Source organism: Hemitrygon akajei, chromosome 9 (genome assembly GCF_048418815.1).
Source record: "Hemitrygon akajei chromosome 9, sHemAka1.3, whole genome shotgun sequence".
NCBI lineage: Eukaryota > Metazoa > Chordata > Chondrichthyes > Myliobatiformes > Dasyatidae > Hemitrygon > Hemitrygon akajei.
The window spans coordinates 179,189,736-179,203,017 of record NC_133132.1 but is presented as its reverse complement, the minus strand read 5'-3'; the positions used below and the strand labels follow the sequence as shown (position 1 = coordinate 179,203,017).

Sequence of the window (13,282 nt, the reverse complement as noted above, 5' to 3'; positions counted from 1 at the left end):
GGTTCTTCCCCACTGGGCCCTTGCGGTGGCTGCACCGAGTTTGAGTGCGTCCCTCAGCACGTACTCCTGCAACCGAGAATGTGCCAGTCGGCAGCATTCCCCCACGGACATCTCCGTGTGCTGGCAGACCATCAAGTTTCGGGCCGACCAAAGAGCATCTTTGACCGAGTTGATGATCTGCCAGCAGCACCGGATGTTGGTCTCCGTGTGCGTCCCTGGGAACAGCCCGTAGATCAGAGTCCTCTGTTATGCAGCTGCTGGGGATGAACCTCGACACAGCCCCTTCCATCCTCCCCCACATCTTCTCCGCGAACCCACAGTGTGCAAAGAGGTGGGTCACTGACTCCTCCTCACTGCAGTCCCGTGGGCAGAGGGGTGTGGAGACGATGTTCCGGGCATACAGGAGGGATCGGACTGGGAGGGCCCCTCTCACCGCCAGCCAGGCGAGGTCTTGGTGCCTGTTGGTGAGGTCTGGCGATGAGGCATTTTGCCAGATGAACTGGACAGTCTGCTCAGGTAACCACCCCACTGTGTCCATCTCGTCCTTCTCCTGCAGTGCCAGCAGGACCTTATGTGCTGACCACTGCCTGATGGCCCTGTGGTCAAAGGCGTTGACCTGAAAGAACTTCTCTACGAAGGACAGGTATGGCGGCAACGACCAGCTGACAGGGGTGTTGCGCAGGAAAGGGGCCAGACCCATCCTTCGGAGCCAGGGCGACAGGTAGAACCTGGGCACACAGTGGTACTTGGTGCCCACGTACCTGGGATCCACACACAACCTGATGCAGCCACACACGAAGCTGGCCATCAGGGTGAGGGCGACATTGGGGACATTTTTTCCCCCGTTGTCCGGGGACTTGTGCATGGCGGTCCGTCTGACCCGCTCCATCTTGGATCCCCAGACGAATCTGAAGACGGCTCGGGTGATTTCCTAGCTTAAGGAGCGGGGGACTGGCCACACTTGCGCCAAGTACAGCAGCCCTGAGAGCCCCTCACACCTGATGACCAGGTTCTTGCCCGCTATCGATAGGGAGCGCCCTCCCCACAGTCCCAGTTTCTGTTTCACCTTGGCAGTCCGCTCCTGCCAGTTCTTGTTGCACGCCTCGGCCCCTCCGAACCAGATCCCCAACACCTTCAGGTGATCAGACCTGATGGTGAAGGGGACGCTGGATCGGTCGGGCCAGTTGCCGAAGAGCATGGCTTCGCTCTTCGTGCGGTTGACCCTGGCCCCCGACGCCTGCTCGAACTGTTCACAGATGCTGGTCAGCCTGCGAACTGACCTCGGATCAGAGCAGAAGACGGTGACGTCGTCCATGTACAGGGAGGTTTTGACTTGGGTCCCTCCACTGCCTGGCAGCGTCACCCCTCTTATGCCCCCATCCCTCCTGATGGCCTCGGCAAAGGGTTCTATGCAGCACACGAACAAGACAGGGGAGAGAGGGCAGCCCTGCCTGACTCCAGACCTGATTTAAATTTAAAGGACACATTTCAAATCAAATTGGAGGTTGTCCAGAGACATATTTTCGATCTGGTCGACCTGTGCCAGAACTGCAGGCTGCTGCAGACCGAACCCACGAGGTCACTTCCCCACTGACCACAGAAACCGCATCTCAGGGGGAAGAGGGGAACAGACCCTCGATCTCCAGAGACGGCTTCTGGCTCAGCTGTGACCGGACCCGAGCCCCAGGGAGAGACCGCCCACGCTGCACCTCGTCAGTCGGCACCGAGTAAAACGAACCCGTGTCTAGTGATCATGCTGCGGGACATTTTGAGACCAGCGGACCTGGAGACCAACACGTGCGGTGGAAGTCCCCGCACCATCCACCGGAGGGCGCTGGAGCTTGTTAACCCTCTCGACGCCGATGCGGCCCCTCTGCCCCTGCCGCGGAGACAGGGAAGACGCCGGGGGCGCCCCTCCCCACCCACGAGCCCTTCTGAGAGGACGCAATCCAGCATAGGAGCACGGGAGTCCCAGCCCGCCACCCCCACGGTCGCCAGGACTCCGGGGAACCAGCAGCTTCAGCACACCATACGACACCAGTGGGGATGGGCGGACAGATAGGGTAGAGCCAGTACAAAAGGACCGAGCAAGCCTTCCACCCCCGGGAAACACACAGCCCAAGAGGTGCAGGACAGGGGACAGACAAGAGCACAGGTAAGCCCCATTTGCAACAGCCAGGAGGGTCAAATAACTAGGCATCCTAACTCTAAACAGAAAAATGTAACTTGGGAACTAAGGCCACTTAAACCTATACTGATTTTTGGGGACTCTAACATTTCCAGAATTAAAAGATGCCCTAATAAGACTGTTTAATTGGACAGCTATCTGGGAGCCAAATTTATCCATGCCACGGCTATCCTGGAAAAGTTAGAACCACAGCTAGAAACTAAGAAGGGTATCTTTCCTTTGGAATAAACAACAGGTCACATAAACCAACAACAGCAACTAAACAGCTTCAGCAACTACTAAGAATGGCCAGTATTAAATTTCCCCAGGCCAGGATCTGGGTGCCAGAGTTAAACTTTAGCCACAGACTGACAGAGGCAGAACGAGCAACCCTGGGCCAACTAAACGAAGTTATTAGAACTAAGAATTATATTCCTGCAATCCCGGCGAGGCAGTTTAAGGTAGACACAGACCAGATCCATTGGACAGAGAACACAGCCCTGACCAAGGTCAAGAGGCAGATGGAGTCTTTAAACTAGAGTGGATGCAAAGCCGAGAGAGGCAGGGTCCACGACTGGGAGAGACCATCGTGAACCTCTCCCGTACATTCACCCCTACGGAAACCCAGCAAAAGGTTCTGAACAGGGGCCTCACTTTTGTACCGACTGCAAAACTCCATAAGGAGCAGATTGAGAGGGACATGGATAAGTTCTATAGGAGATTGGTACTCGTTGACTATTTCGGTGAGTCAGAAAGTAGAAAGACCCCTTCACCCCTCCCTCAGACTGGATGCCCAAGAGGAGGTACAGGTCAGAAGTGGTTCTAGAATTTGAGAGCACACTGGATGAGATAATAGAGAGGGAGAGGGAAGTACAGGATAAGCCCAATCTAACTAGGAAGTAGAGAGCAGCCCTGACAGAACTGAGGGAAAACATGGACATTGTTATTAAACCAGCGGATAAAGGAAACAGCATAGTTACCATAGACAAGCAGCAATATCTATTTGAGGCACACAGACAATTAAACAACATGGAACACTACACTAAACTAAAGGAACCCATATACTAGGTAACACACACGGATATTAGGAACATTTTACAAGAACTGGAAAGGACTAGGTACTGCGAAGGGAAGCAAATGGAGTACCTGACAGGGATACAGCCACGAGCAAGAAAGTTTTATATCTTCCCCAAAATACACAAGAACTCAGACTCATGGACTGTTCCGGGTGAAATACCACCCGGCAGGCCCATCGTGTCAGACTGCAGCAGTGAGTCATACGGGATAGCGGAGTTCATTGATGCCTGCCTTAATCCACTCTCACAGAAACACCCCAGCTACATCAAGGACACGTATCACTGTGTCCGGATAGTCAATTCCATGTCAGTGCCCCCTGGGGCCATACTCTTCACCATGGACATCGAAAGCCTGTACACCAATATCGAAACGGACAGGGGTATAGAGGCAGTGAGGGATATCCTACGGAAGAACCCTCAGCTAGGGAGACCAGATGAGGCCCTGGTGGAGCTCCTTCATCTGAGCCTGACTAAAAATGATGAATTCAATGATGAATTCTACTTACAAGTCAATGGCACAGCAATGGGAAAGAAATTTGCCTATGCCAATATATACATGGCAAAGTGGGAGGAAACTGTTTATTCAAAGTGCCCCGAAAAAACCATGTGTCTCTACAGATACCTGGATGACATCTGGGGAGTGTGTATACACTTGGAGGTAGAATTAGAAGAATTTATTCAAATCCTAAACACTCATCTTCCATCCATTAAGGTTAAGGCCACAACAAATAGGGAGAAAATTGACTTCCTGGACACTATGGTATTTAAACTAGCAACAGAAAACAGCAGCCAGAAACTAGCCACCAAAGTATTCTTTAAAACCACAGACACACACACCCTCCTACACACAGAGAGCCAGCATCTCAAACACACCTTCACAGGCATTGTCAAAGGACAGCTGACCTGTTTTCACCGCATTTGCACCGGGGGGAGGATTTCCACCAGGCCATAACTATCCTCTTCACTGCACTTAGACACAGGGCCTAAAGCAAAAGGAGACTCAGACACATCAAATCTGACTTTCTAAAAAGTATCAGAAATCCCCGACCACAGAACAACACAACACGGAAACTACCCTTGATGACCAGATACAGTGGTTTGGCAGTGAATATCCACAGGACGGTCAAAACACACTTTGAAGAACTAAAAGTGGAAGGGGGGACACTGGGACAATACATTACAGTTTCAGCCTTCAAAAGGGGCAGAAACTTGAAAGACATACTAGTCAGTACCAAAATACGAGCAGCGCCAAGCTATGAGATGGGAAACTGCAGGGCATGCATATACCTAAGAATTTCAAAAAGCATACACAACAGAGCTGCAGGAAAGTGGGCCGAGATACAGCAGAGGATAACTTGCGAACAAATGAATGTAGTATATACAATCCAGTGTAAACAATGCCATGTTATATATGTAAGGGAGAGGGGCATCAGCTTGAGAATCAGACTCACAGGACACCTCAGTAATATTAAAAGAGGAAACCAAAACAGATCAGTTAGTAGGCACTTCCTAGAGCATGGAAGGTATTCCTTAGCAATCCAGGGCCTGGAAACTAACATAAACTGCTCAACTGTCCAAAGAATAAGAGCAGAGAGGAGATGGATTGAAGCACTACAGACGTATTCCCCAAACGGCCTAAACAAGGCCTAAAAAGCTAGGCCAGCAGAATAAAATATATAACCATATAACAATTACAGCACGGAAACAGGCCATCTTGGCCCTTCTAGTCCATGCTGAACACTTTCTCTCACCTAGTCCCACCAACCTGCACTCAGCGCAAACCCTCCATTCCTTTCCTGTCCATATACCTATCCAATCTTACTTTAAATGACAATATCGAAACTGCCTCTACCACTCCTACTGGAAGCTTGTTCCGCATGGCTACCACTCTCTGAGTAAAGAAGCTATCCCTCGTGTTACCCATAAACTTTTGCCCCCTAACTCTCAACTCATGTCCTCTTGTTTTAATCTCCCCTACTCTCAATGGAAAAGCCTATCCACGTCAACTCCATTTATCCCCCTCATAATTTTAAATACCTCTATCAAGTCCCCCCTCAACCTTCTACGCTCCAAAGAATAAAGACCTAATTTGTTCAACCTTTCTCTGTAACGTAGGTGCTGAAACCCAGGTAACATTCTAGTAAATCTCCTCTGTACTCTTTCTATTTTGTTGACATCTGTCCTATAATTTGGTGACCAGAACTGTACATAATACTCCAAATTTGGCCTCACCAATGCCTTGTACAATTTTAACATTACATCACAACTCCTATACTCAATGCTTTGATTTATAAAGGCCAGAATACCAAAAGCTTTCTTCACCACCCTTTCCACATGAGATTCCACCTTCAGGGAACTATGCACCATTATTCCTAGATCACTCTGTTCTACTGCATTCCTCAATGCCCTACCATTTACCATGTATGCCCTATTTTGATTAGTCCTACCAAAATGTAGCACCTCACACTTATCAGCATTAAACTCCATCTGCCATCTTTCAGCCCACTCTTCTAACTGGCCTAAATCCCTCTGCAAGCTTTGAAAACCTACTTCATTATCCACAACGCCACCTATCTTAGTATCATCTGCATACTTACTAATCCAATTTACCACCCCATCATCCAGATCATTAATGTATATGACAAACAACATTGGACCCAGTACAGATCCCTGGCTGCCAACCTGACAAACAATTATCCACCACTACTCTCTGTCATCTCCCATCCAGCCACTGTTGAATCCATTTTACTACTTCAATAATAATACCTAACGATTGAACCTTCCTAACTAACCTTCCATGCGGAACCTTGTCAAAGGCCTTACTGAAGTCCATATAGACTACATCCACTGCTTTAACCTCCTCAATTTTCTCAGAAACCTCTTCAAAAAAATTCAATAAAATTTGACAAACATGACCTTTCACGCACAAATCCATGTTGACTGTTCCTAATCAAACCCTGTCTGTCCAGATAATTATATATACCATCTCTAAGAATACTTTCCATTAATTTACCCACCACTCATGTCAAACTTATAGGCCGATAAATGCTAGGGTATGGATCTCGAAGGAGGAAAACGCCACCCGGATAGACCAGTTCCTCATCATTTCTCTGCTGTGTGTCGAGGCAAAGATCTTCTTCAGCGCCGTTTCCAATCAGCTGTGCACCTACCTAGCAAAGAATACCTATATCGATACATCAGTCCAGAAGGGTGGCATTTCAGGGATGCCGGGCTGTCTGGAGCACACCGGTATGGTGATACAGCTCATCAGGGAGGCCAGAGAGAACAAGGGCAACCTGTCAGTGCTGTGTCTTGACTTGGCAAATGCATATGGCTCCATTCTGCACAAGCTGGTGCAGCTCACACTGACCAAGTATCATGTCCCCAGTAGAATCATTACAGCAACTTCATTATGAGGGTATCTTCAGGAGCAATTACATCAAGCTGGCACAAGGTGGAGATTGGCATCATCACAGGGTGCACTATCTCAGTGACACTGTTCTCCCTAGCCATGAACATGCTCACTGAGTCTGCTGAAACAGAGTGCAGAGGGCCCAGAATGAATTCCGCTCAACGGCAACCACCAATCAGGGCATTCATGGATGACCTCACAGTCACCACAGAATCAGTCCCAGGCTGCCAGTGGATTCTGCAGGGGCTCAAAAAGCTGGTGGAGTGGGCCCAGATGCATTTCAAACCATCAATGGTGCTGAGGAAAGGGAAGTCGGAGAACAAGTTCCGGTTCAGCATCGCAGGTACAGCTATCCGAACCATTACAGAAAAGCCAGTCAAGAGCTTAGGTAAGGTTTTTGACAGCTCTGTAAGGGACATGGCATCCACTCAAGTGACCTGCACCAAGTTGGATGGCTGGCTGAAATCTGTGGACAAGTCTGGCCTACCTGGGAAGTCCAAAGCCTGGGTGTCTCAGCATGGCATTCTTCCCAGAATCCTGTGGCTCCTCCTCGTCTATGCAGTTCCGAGTTCGACAGTCGAAATCTTAGAGAGGAGAGTCAGTAAGCACCTCAGAAGATGGCTGGGGCTGCCAAGGAGCCTGAGCAGCATCGCCCTCTATGAACACCACAATAAACTGCAACTGCCCTTCAAATCCCTGGAGGAGGAATTCAAAGTTACAAGAGCCAGAGAAGTGGTACAGTACAGGGACTCAAGTGATGCAAAGGTGGCTAGAGCAGGGATCCAAGTGAGGACTGGCAGGAAGTGGAGGGCAGAGGTAGCTTTTCAGGAAGCAGAGGGAAGGCTGTGTCACAGGAGGCTGGTGGGAATGGTCACACGAGGCCAAGCTGGGCTAGGATTCTATCCAACTCCCCAAATGGACACCATTAGAAGGAAGGAAAGGTGCCACCTAGTTCAGGAGGAAGTGAGAGCAGCAGTGGAGGAGATAAGAACCTGCAAGGTGGTGGGAATGAAGCAACAGGGAGCTTGGACAAGATGGGAGAATGTGGTGGAGAGGAAAGTGACCTGGGCTGAGCTTTGGAAAGCCGAGCCACACCGCATCCAATTTCTCATCCAGGCAGTGTATGATGTACTTCCTTGCCTTCAGCTAATGCCTTTCTTGCTCGGGAAGTCATTTCCGTCGATTACAATTCAGAATTCAAACATATAAAGATGTTAAAGACACTTTGATATATATAATAAAAGGGTGATAGGGAAATTGAAAAATGACCGGAGCAGAGCCAAAAATGTGACCTACTCCATCTAGCGCCACCAAGGGAATCACCACCCCTATCTAAATGTTTCGCTATTTCTTCCTTAGACAGCTTCAAGCATTTTTCCGACTACAGATGTTCAGCTGACTGGCCTATAGTTGCCCGTCTTTTGCCTACATCCGTTTATAAAAAGTGGCGTGACTTTTGCTGTCTTCCAATCCGCTGGGACCTGTCCAGAGTCTAGAGAGTTTTGATAAATGATTACCAACGTGTCTACTATAACCTCCACCAATTCCTTCAGCACCCTGGAATGCATCCCATCAGGATCAGTGGACTTATCTACCTTCAGGCCCTCTAGTTTGCTCATCACTCTCTCTTTAGTGACAGTGATTTTATCGAGGTCCTCACCTCCCATTTCATCCATAACATCCTTCTTTGGCATATTAGACGTGTCCTCCACTGTGAAGACCGATACAAAATAGTCGTTTAATGCCTCAGCCATTTTCTTATCACCCAATATCAATTTTCCCTTCTTGTCTTCCAAGGGACCTACGTTGACTTTAGCCACTCTCTTCCACTTTATATATTTATTGCTATCTGTTTTTATATTTTGTGCTAATTGACTTTCATTCTCTATCTTCCCTTTCCTTATTTCTTGTTTAGTTGTTCTCTGTTTCTTTTTAAAGTTGTCCCAATCCTCCAGTCTCCCACTACTCTTTGTGACTTTGTACACATGAGCTTTTAATTTGATAGATACTATCTTTTATTTCCTTAGTTATCAAAGGCTGGATCTCCCCACACTTACTGTCCTTACTTTTGACTGGAATATACTTTTGTTGAACACTGTGAAAAATCTCTTTGAAAGTATTCCACTGTTCCTCAACTGTCCTACCAAATAGCCTGTGCTCCCAATCCACATTAGCCAACTCCTCCCTACTCCCATTGTAGTCTCCCCTGTTCAAGCATAATACACTGGTTTTAGATCTAATTATTTCATCCTCCATCTGAATGCGAAATTCAATCATACTATGATCACTCTTTCCAAGAGGATCCCTGACTACAAGATCGTTAATCTTACCTGACTCATTGTACAGGACTAGATCTAAGATTGTATTTTCCCTTGTAGGTTCACTAACATGCTGCTCAAGAAAGCCATCATGAATGCATTCTATGAAGTCCTCCTCAAGATTTCCTTGACCAACTTGATTCACCCAATCTATGTGTAAGTTAAAATCCCCCATGACAACTGCCGTTCCATTCTTACAAGCCTCAGTTATTTCTTGGTTAATTGCTTCTGCCACTGCAATATTTTTATTAGGTGGCCTATAGACAACACCCACCAGTGATTTTTTTTCCCTTTACTATTCTTAATCTCTACCCAGATGGACTTCTGCTCCATAGATCTTATATCGTCTTTCACAATTGCCATGATCTCATCCCTAATTAAGAGCGCCACTCCACCTCCTCTGCCTTCTTGCCTATCTTTGCGTATTACCTGACACCCTTGGATATTTAATTCCCAGCCATCTCCACCTTGCAACCAGGTTTCTGTAATGGCCACTGAATCATATGCCTTGGTACTGATCTGTGCCACAAGTTCACTAACCTTGTTTCTAATCCTATGGGCATTTAGATAAAGTGCCCTTATACTCATTGTCCTTTTAGAATCTTGTGATCTATGCGAATTTTGCTTTTTACTTTTATGCACTCTAGAAACATAGAAAACCTACAGCACAATACAGGCCCTTCGGCCCACAATGTTGTGCCGAACACGTACTTACTTTTTTCTTCACTAACTCTAGCTTTGGTCTCTGCATCACTTCCCTCTTCTTTTCTGTGTGGGTTCCCATCCCCCTGCCATATTAGTTTAAAAACTTCCCAACAGCACTAGCAAACAATCTCCCTAGGACATTGATCCTGGACCTGCCCAGATGTAGACCGTCTGTACGGTACTGGTCCCACCTCCCCCAGAAGTGGTTCCAATGCCCCAAGAATCTGAAACCCTCCCTCCTGCACCACTGCTCACGCCACATATTCATTCTAGCTATCCTGCTATTCCAACTCTGGCTAGCACATGGCACTGGTAATAATCCTGAGATTATTACCTTTGAGGTCATACTCTTTAACTTATCTCCTCGCTCCCTAAATTCAGCTTGTAGGACCTCTTCCAACTTTCTTCCTTTATTGTTAGTACCTATATGCACCATGACAGCTGGCTGCTCACCCTCCCCTTTCAGAATGCCCTGCAGCCTCTCCAAGACATCTCTGACCCTTGCACACAGAGTTTTTTGAGGATGTTACCAGGAAAGCTGATAAAGGCAAAGCAGTGGATATTGTCTACATGGACTTTAACAAGGCCTTTGACAAGGTCTCACATGGGAGCTTGGTCAAGAAAACTCAGTTGCTTGACATTTAGGATGAGGTAGTAAATTGGATTAGACATTGGCTTTGTGGAAGAAGGCAGAAACAGTAGTAGATGGTTGTCTCTCTGACAGGAAGCCTGTACCTGATTGTTTGCCACAGGGGTTTGTGCTGCATCACTGTTGTTTGTCATCTATATCAATGATCTGGACGATAATGTGGTAAACTGGATCAGTAAATCTACAGATGACATCGAGATTGGGGTGTAGTGGACAGTGATAAGACTACACTGGACAACAAAGATTTTGCTTCCTCAATACCTTTAGGTGTATCTTATGAATTTTGGGCTACATTATGAAAATCATGATGAAATTTCCCTATCATGCACCATTTTTTAAAATAAACTTATGTTTATTATTTCAATTCATAATTTAAGACAATTAAAATGTTGCCTACAATGTAAGCTGGAAAGTTTCCTATCTTGTCCAGGCATGCTTGGACATGCTTAGGCGGCACGGCTGCTGCATGGCAGGACAGGTTTCAGTAATAATTACCGGGTTCAGGACTGTAAGGATGGAATTTGCTATCACCAGCACAAAAATTTCAATGAAGGATTTTGATATTTGAGACAGATGCTTCCCAGAATAACTGATGCCAAGATTAAGGAAAGCATTTTTGTTGGTCCACAAATCAAACAGGTCATCAATGACAGGCAATTTGAAGAATTTCTAGTGGGACCGGAGAAAATCACACGGAAGGCATTCAAGGAAGCTGTTGAAATTTTTCTCGGCATCTACAGAGCACCAAACTACATGCAGCTGTTTGAAAGCATACTTCAAGCATATAAAACCATGAAATGCAACATGTCACTGAAGATTCATTTTCTGCATTCCCATTTAAACTTCTTCCCTGCAAATCTTGGTGCTTTTAGTGACGAGCACAGTGAAAGGTTTCACCAGGACATTGCAGTTATGGAGAAAAGATGCCAGGGCAACTGGAATCCATCCATGCTGGTAAATTATTGTTGGACACTTAAGCGAGAAGCCTCAGAAACTGAGTACAAATGAAAATCATTAACAAAATATTTTTTAACTTAGTTGAACTATTGCAAAGCATCAGCACCATATGCAATTAAACACATTATGAGGGGTGATTGATAAGTTCGTAGCCTAAGGTAGAAGGAGTCAATTTTAGAAAACCTAGCACATTTATTTTTGAACATAGTTCCCTCCTACATTTACACACTTAATCCAGCGGTCGTGGAGTATACGGATCTTGGACCTCCAGAAAATGTCCACAGCATAGGTGATCGATAAGTTCGTGGCCCAAGGTAAAAGGAAATGAGTTAAATAGGTCTCATTACATGCACATGCTGGTCAACTCTGAGTGATTATGCAGAAAATTTGAAGTTAATAACTCATCTCCTTCTACCTTAGGCCACAAACTTATCAATCATCCCTGATGAGTTATTAACTTCAAGATCTGTATGCTCCACGATCACTGGACTAAGTGTGTAAATGTAGGAGGGGACTATGTTGAAAAATAAATGTGCTAGGTTTTCTAAAATTGACTCTTTCTACCTTAGGCCACAAACTTATCAATCACCCCTCATATATTCAATAAAAGCTAATTTGTTGTTTCTCCAAATTCCTACATGATACAAGCATTCTGAAATTATATTTGTGTTCATCTTCAAGCATATCATAAACAAACAAAAATTTTTGAGGAAGCAACACTTTTGAAAAAAATTGTTGTCCGGTGACTTGCAACGGGATTGTACCAGCTGTAAAAATGGGATGAAAATGGCACATAATGCAGACAAGTGTGAGATATCACACTTTGAAGGACCATCACAGGCATCACCAGTAGACAGGGTCATAAAGAAGCTTTTGGTACACTGGCCTTCTTAAGTCAATATTTTGAGTGCAGGAGTTGGAATGTTACATTGAGAATGTATAAGTTGTTGGTGAGGCCCAATTTGGAGTATTGTGTCCAGTTTTTTGGTCACCTACCTAAAGGAAAAATGTAAATAAGATAGAAAGAATACAGAGAAAATTTACAAAGTTGTTGCTGGGAGTTGAGGATCTGAGTTACAGTGAAAGGTTGACTATGTTAGGACTTTATTTCCTAGGTCATGGAAGACTGAAGGGAGATTTGATGGAAGTGTACAAAATTATGAGAGATTATAGATTACGTAAATGCAAGCAGGGTTTGTATTTCCACTGGGGCCAGGCGAGACTAAAACTAGAGGTCATGGGTTAAGGGTGAAAAGTGAAATGTTTAAGCAGAACCTTCGCTCAGAGGATGGTCAGAGCATGAAATGGATCTTCAATGCAATTGGTGCATGTGGGAGGGGTTGATTTTAACATTTAAGAGATTGAATTGGATTTGTACATGGATGGGAAGGGTATGGAGGACTAAGGTGTGGTTGCAGGTCGATGGGAGTATGCAGATTAATGGCTTGACACAAACTAGATTGGACAGAGGTCCTGATTCTGTGCTGTACTTTTCTATGACTCTATAAGAGAGAGAAGTTGGGCCAAGTCACAGATTGATGAAGGCCAGAAATGGCCCATTCTGACACAGACAGGTATACAATGAATTTGGTGCTGTGTCTGGATGCCTAAATTGTGCCCAGTTAGAAGATGTTGTTCCTTCAAATTGTGTTGAGCCTCACTGTAATAGTGTGGTATCAGAGGTCACAGAAAAGACTAAAATGATCTTAACTAAAATGTTGTCTTTCTCCCATTGACATACTTCACAAACCTTTTACGTAGAAAAGGCAAAGGATTTATGTATGTGAATCTCAAATCAGTTCTACTGTGTCTGTCAATTCATCAGCACTTGAATGTGTTACGTTCCCAGTAACCGGGTGACTTACCAGCAAAGATAGAGAGGTCCGCTGAAGTCTGATGATACTATTTTCAAACGTTTTTATTTATAAAGGGGCACAAACGTATGGTTAATACAAAACATTCAGATCATATACATCGTCAAAACTCAATCTAAAGCAC

General features: G+C 45.7%; 1 protein-coding gene across 1 annotated transcript in view; it reads left to right on the top strand.

The window, feature by feature from the left end:
- The first annotated feature begins 453 nt into the window (after positions 1–453).
- LOC140733775 (uncharacterized) overlaps positions 454–13,282 on the top strand; it is a 36,300-nt gene continuing 23,471 nt past the window's right edge. The window contains exon 1 of the mRNA XM_073057532.1: positions 454–516. The gene's annotated coding sequence lies outside the window, so the exon portion shown is untranslated. The remainder of the gene's footprint in view (positions 517–13,282) is intronic.